At 40.8% G+C, this 11,057-nt stretch overlaps 1 long non-coding RNA gene across 1 annotated transcript; it reads left to right on the top strand.

Annotated features, from left to right (window-relative positions):
* Positions 1 to 205: 205 nt before the first annotated feature.
* On the top strand, positions 206 to 793 carry LOC138672034 (uncharacterized). Its single transcript, XR_011319542.1, has 3 exons — positions 206 to 281; positions 377 to 448; positions 714 to 793. It is a non-coding gene; the product is annotated as an uncharacterized lncRNA (long non-coding RNA).
* The last annotated feature ends 10,264 nt before the right edge of the window (positions 794 to 11,057 follow it).

Below are 11,057 nucleotides of genomic sequence, written 5' to 3'. Positions count from 1 at the left end.
TCTCAATATCCAGTAGTGCGAGCCATCCCCTTTCCCATTGCCCTCAGCGTTCCTAGTAACGCTGTTACACTCCCACTTCTGGGCAGCACTCTGCCCTTTCTCGCTAGGTATACCATCTGCGCATGCGCGGCTCAGTCACCGCGTCACTTCCGGTCCGGGACTTCCGGTCCGGCGGTATTTTAGGGCGGCATTCCCTCCCTTCTCCACTCCTCAAGCCTCCCTCTAGGACTATGCAGCAGGGCGCGGGATGCGCCGCTGATCTCCAGACCAACCATTTTAAGGTATTTTGCGCAGCCATCTCTCCCTTCTCTCCCTGCTCTGCCAGTCACTACCGGACACCAGCAACCCATGGTTACTACTCTTTCCTCATTTACAGACCTAACGTATCTGTTACGGCCCTTCAGCCCTCTCTAACCGGGACAGCAGCCCTTACTGGCCTCATCACAAGGTATCTGCTATTACCTGTACTTGACCGCTCTGTACTCCTGTGGGCACTCCCTATTACATAGTACCCCTTAGCTTTAGCACTACTAGTGGGATCCTTATTCATAGGGACGGCATTTTGTCCATTGCGGTAAGCCCGCTACTGCCTATTTCATTACAGATACTACTCCATCAGGGTCACACGTGTCTTATACCCATTGCATGAGGAGGATGTTGTCACACACTTTGCCTTTATTTTCATTAATATTATAATCTTGTCACTGCGATAGGTTATGCCTTAATACTAAAAGGGGTCGTCTGCTCTTCCCTACTACTGCCACCTTTATGCGTGTATTTCCAAGGACTAGAGGTAAATTTTATACAGTCTATTACCATGATCCTCGATTCATATGACAATGGTTTCCGCTGTTCCTTGTCGTACGACCACCTGAGATTTAGTTGCTATGTACATAATGTTTTGTCTTACCTGTTTTCCCCTTTTTCTCCTTTGTTGGTGATTTAATGTATATGATTTTGTATATAATGTAATCTTGCCATATATTGTTATATTTTATTTATACGGTTTCTTTACTTTTCTAGTAACCCCATGAATAAGACCTGGGAGGGTCGAAATGTCGGGTTCATTGTCTACCTTACTTATGTGGCAACCAATATCTTGATTTGTCTTCTTGAATAAAATTGGCATATACCTTTTTGCATCATACCAGTATCGAGTGTGCGGTAATTTTTTCTATGATGTCCCCCCCTGAGACAAAGTAAAAAAGTTAAAAAACAATTTTCAAATGTCTAAAAAAAAATAAAAAAAATATTCCAAAATAATGAAAAAAAAAAAAATATTATTCCCATAAATACATTTCTTTATCTAAATAAAAAAAAAAAACAATAAAAGTACACATATTTAGTATCGCCGCGTCCGTAACGGCCCGACCTATAATACTAGCCCACTAGTTAACCCCTTCAGTAAACACCGTAAGAAAAAAAAAAAAAAAACGAGGCAAAAAACAACGCTTTATTATCATCCCGCCGAACAAAAAGTGGAATAACACGCGATCAAAAAGACAGATATAAATAACCATGGTACCGCTGAAAACGTCATCTTGTCCCGCAAAAAACGAGCTGCTATACAGCATCATCAGCAAAAAAATAAAAAAGTTATAGTCCTGAGAATAAAGCGATGCCAAAATAATTATTTTTTCTATAAAATAGTTTTTATCGTATAAAAGCGCCAAAACATAAAAAAATGATATAAATGAGGTGTCGCTGTAATCGTACTGACCCGAAGAATAAAACTGCTTTATCAATTTTACCAAACGCGGAACGGTATAAACGCCTCCCCCAAATTCATGAATAGCTGGTTTTTGGTCATTCTGCCTCACAAAAATCGGAATAAAAAGCGATCAAAAAATGTCACGTGCCAGAAAATGTTACCAATAAAAACGTCAACTCGTCCCGCAAAAAACAAGACCTCACATGACTCTGTGGACCAAAATATAGAAAAATTATAGCTCTCAAAATGTGGTAACGCAAAAAATATTTTTTGCAATAAAAAGCGTCTTTCAGTGTGTGACGGCTGCCAATCATAAAAATCCGTAAAAAAACCCGCTATAAAAGTAAATCAAACCCCCCTTCATCACCCCCTTAGTTAGGGAAAAATAAAAAAAATGTATTTATTTCCATTTTCCCATTAGGGCTAGGGTTAGAGTTATGGCTAGGGTTAGGGCTAGGGTTAGGGCTAGGGTTAGGGCTAGGGTTAGGGCTAGGGCTAGGGTTAGGGTTAGGGCTAGGGTTAGGGCTAGGGTTAGGGCTAGGGTTAGGGCTAGGGTTAGGATTAGGGTTAGGGCTAGGGTTAGGGCTACAGTTTGGGTTGGGGCTAAAGTTACAGTTAGGGTTTAGATTACATTTACGGTTGGGAATAGGGTTGGGATTAGGGTTAGGGGTGTGTCTGGGTTAGAGGTGTGGTTAGGGTTACTGTTGGGATTAGGGTTAGGGGTGTGTTTGGATTAGGGTTTCAGTTATAATTGGGGGGTTTCCACTGTTTAGGCACATCAGGGGCTCTCCAAATGCGACATGGCGTCCGATCTCAATTTCAGCCAATTCTGCATTGAAAAAGTAAAACAGTGCTTCTTCCCTTCCGAGCTCTCCCGTGTGCCCAAACAGGGGTTTACCCCAACATATGGGGTATCAGCGTACTCAGAACAAATAGGACAACAACTTTTGGGGTCCAATTTCTCCTGTTACCCTTGGGATAATACAAAACTCGGGGCTAAAACATATTTCTTGTGGGAAAAAAAAAGATTTTTTATTTTCACGGCTCTGCGTTATAAACTGTAGTGAAACACTTGGGGGTTCAAAGTTCTCACAACACATCTAGATTAGTTCCCTGGGGGGTCTAGTTTCCAATATGGGGTCACTTGTGGGGGGTTTCTACTGTTTAGGTACATTAGGGGTTCTGCAAACGCAATGTGACGTCTGCAGACCATTCCATCTAAGTCTGCATTCCAAATGGCGCTCCTTCCCTTCCGAGCTCTGCCATGCGCTCAAACGGTGGTTTCCCCCAACATACGGGGTATCAGCGTACTCAGGACAAATTGGACAACAACTTTTGGGGTCGAATTTCTCCTCTTACCCTCGGGAAAATACAAAACTGGGGGCTAAAAATTAATTTTGGGGGGAAAGATTTTTTTTTTTAATTTTCACGGCTCTGCGTTACAAACTGTAGTGAAACACTTGGGGGTTCAAAGCTATCACAACACATCTAGATGAGTTCCTTAGGGGGTCTAGTTTCCAAAATGGTGTCACTTGTGGGAGGTTTCTACTGTTTAGGTACATTAGGGGCTCTGCAAATGCAATGTGACACCTGCAGACCATTCCATCTAAGTCCTCATTCCAAATGGAGCTCCTTCCCTTCCGAGCCCTCCCATGCGCCCAAACAGTGGTTCCCCCCCACATATGGGGTATCAGCGCACTCAGGACAAATTGGACAACAAATTGTGGGGTCAAATTTCTCCTGTTACCTTCGGGAAAATACAAAACTGGGGGCTAAAAAATAATTTTTGTGGGAAAAAATTTTTGTTTTATTTTTACGGCTCTCCATTATAAACTTCTGTGAAGCCCTTGGTGGGTCAAAGCGCTCAGCACACATCTAGATAAGTTCCTAAGGGGGTCTACTTTCCAAAATGGTGTCACTTGTGGGGGGTTTCTACTGTTTAGGTACATTAGGGGCTCTGCAAACGCAATGTGACACCTGCAGACCATTCCATCTAAGTCTGCATTCAAATGGCACTCCTTCCCTTCTGAGCCCTCCCATGTGCCCAAACAGTGGTTCCCCCCACATATGGTGTATCATCGCACTCAGGACAAATTGGGCAACAAATTTTGGGGTCCAATTTCTCCTGTTACCCTCAGGAAAATACAAAACTGCGGGCTAAAAAAATAATTTTTGTGGGAAAAAAATTTTGTTTTATTTTTACGGCTCTGCATTATAAACTTCTGTGAAGCACTTGGTGTGTCAAAGTGCTCACCACACCTCTAGATAAGTTCCTTAGGGGGTCTACTTTCCAAAATGGTGTCACTTGTGGGGGGTTTCAATGTTTAGGCACATCAGTGGCTCTTCAAACGCAACATGGCGTCCCATCTCAATTCCTGTCAATTTTGCATTGAAAAGTCAAATGGCACTCCTTCGCTTCCGAGCTCTGCCATGCGCCCAAACAGTGGTTTACCCCCACATGTGGGGTATTGCCATACTCAGGACAAATTGTACAACAATGTTTGGGGTCCATTTTCTCCTGTTACCCTTGGTAAAATAAAACAAATTGGAGCTGAATTAAATTTTTTGTGAAAAAAAGTTAAATGTTCATTTTTATTTAAACATTCAAAAAATTCCTGGGAAGCACCAGAAGGGTTAATAAACTTCTTGAATGTGGTTTTGAGCACCTTGAGGGGTGTAGTTTTTAGAATGGTGTCACACTTGGGTATTTTCTATCATATAGACCCCTCAAAATGACTTCAAATGAGATGTGGTCACTAAAATAAAATGGTGTTGTAGAAATGAGAAATTGCTGGTCAACTTTTAACCCTTATAACTCCCTAACAAAAAAAAATTTTGGTTCCAAAATTGTGCTGATGTAAAGTAGACATGTGGGAAATGTTACTTATTAAGTATTTTGTGTGACATATCTCTGTGATTTAATTGCATAAAAATTCAAAGTTGGAAAATTGCGAAATTTTCATAATTTTTGCCAAATTTCCGTTTTTTTCACAAATAAACGCAGGTACTATCAAAGAATTTTTACCATTGTCATGAAGTACAATATGTCACGAGAAAACAATGTCAGAATCACTGGATCCGTTGAAGCGTTCCAGAGTTATAACCTCACAAAGGGACAGTGGTCAGAATTGTAAAAATTGGCCTGGTCATTAACGTGCAAACCACCCTTGGGGGTAAAGGGGTTAAATATAAGGGGGAGTTACCAGTGTGAGTCTCCACCCTCTACACAGTATGATGCTTTCTTATACATAGTATAATGCCTCTCACTGTGTACTACCGCTCACACAGTATACTGACCCCTTAGTAGCCGCCAAACTGTTTGATGGCTGTAACACTGTATGATGGCCCTCACACTATACAAAGATCCTACATTATCTCCCACACTGTATGATGGCCCCCACACTATACAAAACCCCAACATTATCTCCCAAACTGTATGATGTCCCCCTAAATAGCCATCATGGAGACACAAGGGGTCAGTGGGTGCTCTAGTCCCCTGGCCCGAGAACGGATGGACCAGGGCTCATCCCACTGAGCATCAGCTCTCCTTTTATTGCGGGTAGAACACTACTCAGACAACATAGGGCAAAACAGAGTGGCAATACTTTATTGAGGCACCAAACAGACAATAACATATAGAACAGTCTCAACAAAATACCCAAGATGGTGTAAAATTACGGCGTTTCACCCTTCCACTGACTGTTATATGATGGATTGGCATGACAACCATAAGTCTGGAGAAAACCTTGTGCTTGTCATTTCAGATCTGCTATGAGCGCTGCCCTGTGGCCGGTGTTCATAGCAGATAATTACAGCAGCCTCAAGCCTCCTAAGCAAAGTAACAAAAAGTTTTAAAAAAATATTAACCCCTTTACCCCCCAAGGCTGGTTGCATGTTAATGACTAGGCCAATTTTTAAAATTCTGACCAGTGTCACTTTATGAGGTTATAACTCTGGAACGCTTCAACTGATCCCACTCATTCTGAGACTAATTTTTCGTGACATATTGTACTTCATGAAAGTGGTAAAAATTCCTGAATATGACTTTATGTGTGAAAAAAATGGAAATTTGGCAAAAATTTTGAAAATGTTGTGATTTTCAAACTTTTATTTTTATGCCCTTAAATCAGAGAGTTATGTAACACAAAATAGTTGATAAATTACATTTTCCACATGTCAACTTTATATCAGCCCAATTATTGAAACATATATTTTTTTAAGTTATAAGGGTTAAAAGTTGACCAGCGATTTCTCACTTTTACAACAAAATTTACAAAACCATTTTTTTAATGACCACATCACATTTGAAGTGACTGAGGGCGCTATATAACAGAAAATACCCAAAGTGACACCATTCTAAAAATTGCACCTCTCAAGGTACTCAAAACCACATTCAAGAAGTTTATTAACTCTTTAGGCGCTTCACAGGAATTTTAGGAATGTGGAAGGAAAAAATTAACATTTAACTTTTTTTCACAAAAAATTGATTTTACACCCAAACTTTTTTTATTTTTGCAAGGGTAACAGAAAAAAATGCACCCAAAATTTGTTTGTGCAATTTCTCCTGAGCATACTAATACTCCATATGTGGGAGAAAACCACTGTTTGGACACACGGCAGGGCTCAGAAGGGAAGGAGCTACATTTGACTTATTAAACGCAAAATTTTCTGGAATAATTAGTGGATGCCATGTTGTGTTTGGAGAGCCCCTGATGTGCCTACACAGTGGAAACTGTCCCCAAATGACATTATTTTGGAAAGAAGACCCCTGAGGGAACCTAAATAGATGTGTGGTGAGGACCTTTAATACTCAGGTGCTTCACAGAAGTTTATATGTTGAGTCGTGAAAATAAACAAAATCACATTTTCCCCACAAAAATATTTTTTAGCCCCAAATTTTGCATTTTCACAAAGGTAACAGGAGAACTTGCACTACAAAATTTGTTGTGCAGTGCCTCCCGAGTATGGCAATACCTCATATGTGGGGGAAAACTGTTATTTGGGTACATGGCAGGGCTCGGAAGGGAAGGAGCGCCATTTGACTTTTTGAGTGTAAAATGTGCTGGAATAATTAGTGGATGCCATGCTGCATTTGGAGAGCCCCTGATGTGCCTAAACAGTGGAAACCCCCCACAAGTGACACCATTATGAAAACTAGACCCTTCTCGGAACTTATCCAGATGTGTGGTGAGCAACTTGAAACCTTGGTGCTTTTCCCCACAAAAAAACATTTTTTTATCCAAAATTTTGCATTTTAACAAGGGTAGATTCACAGATTATACACATAAAATCACTGTTTATTAGTATCTATGAAAATATAAAAGAGGATAAAAAAAAACCCCCCCCCAAAAAAAAACAGAAAAAGAAATCTCCAGAAATACTGTATTGAAGATGTAGCAAGGCTGTTGAGACAAGTACGAGGGTAATGAACTTATACTGTACCCTAACTTGGTCCCTACCTGTCAGCGGAGGTTGGCACCCTCTTGAACGCAAATTGCGCCCCCCATTCCACAACTCTTCCTGAGGGTCCATAATAAGCCTTACTAGTGTGACATGAAGATAAAAGGGAAAGAGTCAATCTGATTAGGTATTCAGGCCTTGTCCTACTGGACACTAGTACAAACAAAAAACTCATCAGCACAGGTATGATCAAATGATGTACGTATAAGTACAGTGGGGCAAAAAAGTATTTAGTCAGTCAGCAATAGTGCAAGTTCCACCACTTAAAAAGATGAGAGGCGTCTGTAATTTACATCATAGGTAGACCTCAACTATGGGAGACAAACTGAGAAAAAAAAATCCAGAAAATCACATTGTCTTTTTTTTAATCATTTTATTTGCATATTATGGTGGAAAATAAGTATTTGGTCAGAAACAAAATTTCATCTCAATACTTTGTAATATATCCTTTGTTGGCAATGACAGAGGTCAAACGTTTTCTGTAAGTCTTCACAAGGTTGCCACACACTGTTGTTGGTATGTTGGCCCATTCCTCCATGCAAATCTCCTCTAGAGCAGTGATGTTTTTGGCTTTTCGCTTGGCAACACAGACTTTCAACTCCCTCCAAAGGTTTTCTATAGGGTTGAGATCTGGAGACTGGCTAGGCCACTCCAGGACCTTGAAATGCTTCTTACGAAGCCACTCCTTCGTTGCCCTGGCGGTGTGCTTTGGATCATTGTCATGTTGAAAGACCCAGCCACGTTTCATCTTCAATGCCCTTGCTGATGGAAGGAGGTTTGCACTCAAAATCTCACGATACATGGCCCCATTCATTCTTTCATGTACCCGGATCAGTCGTCCTGGCCCCTTTGCAGAGAAACAGCCCCAAAGCATGATGTTTCCACCACCATGCTTTACAGTAGGTATGGTGTTTGATGGATGCAACTCAGTATTCTTTTTCCTCCAAACACGACAAGTTGTGTTTCTACCAAACAGTTCCAGTTTGGTTTCATCAGACCATAGGACAAGAAGAAAAACATTAGACTCGAACAAAGACGACCCAGGAAAACATACTCAGAAGGGAGGTAAGAACATTTCTAAAACAATCCACAGTGAGGAGATAGGAACAAAACAAAATCCTCTAAACTGCATGCTCGCAAACGCCAGAAGCCTGACAAACAAGATGGAAGAACTAGAAGCAGAAATATCTACAGGTAACTTTGACATAGTGGGAATAACCGAGACATGGTTAGATGAAAGCTATGACTGGGCAGTTAACTTACAGGGTTACAGTCTGTTTAGAAAGGATCGTAAAAATCGGAGAGGAGGAGGGGTTTGTCTCTATGTAAAGTCTTGTCTAAAGTCCACTTTAAGGGAGGATATTAGCGAAGGGAATGAGGATGTCGAGTCCATATGGGTTGAAATTCATGGAGGGAAAAATGGTAACAAAATTCTCATTGGGGTCTGTTACAAACCCCCAAATATAACAGAAAGCATGGAAAGTCTACTTCTAAAGCAGATAGATGAAGCTGCAACCCATAATGAGGTCCTGGTTATGGGGGACTTTAACTACCCGGATATTAACTGGGAAACAGAAACCTGTGAAACCCATAAAGGCAACAGGTTTCTGCTAATAACCAAGAAAAATTATCTTTCACAATTGGTGCAGAATCCAACCAGAGGAGCAGCACTTTTAGACCTAATACTATCTAATAGACCTGACAGAATAACAAATCTGCAGGTGGTTGGGCATTTAGGAAATAGCGACCACAATATTGTGCAGTTTCACCTGTCTTTCACTAGGGGGACTTGTCAGGGAGTCACAAAAACATTGAACTTTAGGAAGGCAAAGTTTGACCAGCTTAGAGATGCCCTTAATCTGGTAGACTGGGACAATATCCTCAGAAATGAGGATACAGATAATAAATGGGAAATGTTTAAGAACATCTTAAATAGGCAGTGTAAGCGGTTTATACCTTGTGGGAATAAAAGGACTAGAAATAGGAAAAACCCAATGTGGCTAAACAAAGAAGTAAGACAGGCAATTAACAGTAAAAAGAAAGCATTTGCACTACTAAAGCAGGATGGCACCATTGAAGCTCTAAAAAACTATAGGGAGAAAAATACTTTATCTAAAAAGCTAATTAAAGCTGCCAAAAAGGAAACAGAGAAGCACATTGCTAAGGAGAGTAAAACTAATCCCAAACTGTTCTTCAACTATATCAATAGTAAAAGAATAAAAACTGAAAATGTAGGCCCCTTAAAAAATAGTGAGGAAAGAATGGTTGTAGATGACGAGGAAAAAGCTAACATATTAAACACCTTCTTCTCCACGGTATTCACGGTGGAAAATGAAATGCTAGGTGAAATCCCAAGAAACAATGAAAACCCTATATTAAGGGTCACCAATCTAACCCAAGAAGAGGTGCGAAACCGGCTAAATAAGATCAAAATAGATAAATCTCCGGGTCCGGATGGCATACACCCACGAGTACTAAGAGAACTAAGTAATGTAATAGATAAACCTTTATTTCTTATTTTTAGTGACTCTATAGCGACAGGGTCTGTTCCGCAGGACTGGCGCATAGCAAATGTGGTGCCAATATTCAAAAAGGGCTCTAAAAGTGAACCTGGAAATTATAGGCCAGTAAGTCTAACCTCTATTGTTGGTAAAATATTTGAAGGGTTTCTGAGGGATGTTATTCTGGATTATCTCAATGAGAATAACTGTTTAACTCCATATCAGCATGGGTTTATGAGAAATCGCTCCTGTCAAACCAATCTAATCAGTTTTTATGAAGAGGTAAGCTATAGGCTGGACCACGGTGAGTCATTGGACGTGGTATATCTCGATTTTTCCAAAGCGTTTGATACCGTGCCGCACAAGAGGTTGGTACACAAAATGAGAATGCTTGGTCTGGGGGAAAATGTGTGTAAATGGGTTAGTAACTGGCTTAGTGATAGAAAGCAGAGGGTGGTTATAAATGGTATAGTCTCTAACTGGGTCGCTGTGACCAGTGGGGTACCGCAGGGGTCAGTATTGGGACCTGTTCTCTTCAACATATTCATTAATGATCTGGTAGAAGGTTTACACAGTAAAATATCGATATTTGCAGATGATACAAAACTATGTAAAGCAGTTAATACAAGAGAAGATAGTATTCTGCTACAGATGGATCTGGATAAGTTGGAAACTTGGGCTGAAAGGTGGCAGATGAGGTTTAACAATGATAAATGTAAGGTTATACACATGGGAAGAGGGAATCAATATCACCATTACACACTGAACGGGAAACCACTGGGTAAATCTGACAGGGAGAAGGACTTGGGGATCCTAGTTAATGATAAACTTACCTGGAGCAGCCAGTGCCAGGCAGCAGCTGCCAAGGCAAACAGGATCATGGGGTGCATTAAAAGAGGTCTGGATACACATGATGAGAGCATTATACTGCCTCTGTACAAATCCCTAGTTAGACCGCACATGGAGTACTGTGTCCAGTTTTGGGCACCGGTGCTCAGGAAGGATATAATGGAACTAGAGAGAGTACAAAGGAGGGCAACAAAATTAATAAAGGGGATGGGAGAACTACAATACCCAGATAGATTAGTGAAATTAGGATTATTTAGTCTAGAAAAAAGACGACTGAGGGGCGATCTAATAACCATGTATAAGTATATAAGGGGACAATACAAATATCTCGCTGAGGATCTGTTTATACCAAGGAAGGTGACAGGCACAAGGGGGCATTCTTTGCGTGTGGAGGAGAGAAGGTTTTTCCACCAACATAGAAGAGGATTCTTTACTGTTAGGGCAGTGAGAATCTGGAATTGCTTGCCTGAGGAGGTGGTGATGGCGAACTCAGTCGAGGGGTTCAAGAGAGGCCTGGATGTCTTCCTGGAGCAGAA

Source organism: Ranitomeya imitator, chromosome 3 (assembly GCF_032444005.1).
Source record: "Ranitomeya imitator isolate aRanImi1 chromosome 3, aRanImi1.pri, whole genome shotgun sequence".
Lineage (NCBI taxonomy): Eukaryota > Metazoa > Chordata > Amphibia > Anura > Dendrobatidae > Ranitomeya > Ranitomeya imitator.
This window is presented reverse-complemented; position numbering and strand designations above follow the sequence as displayed.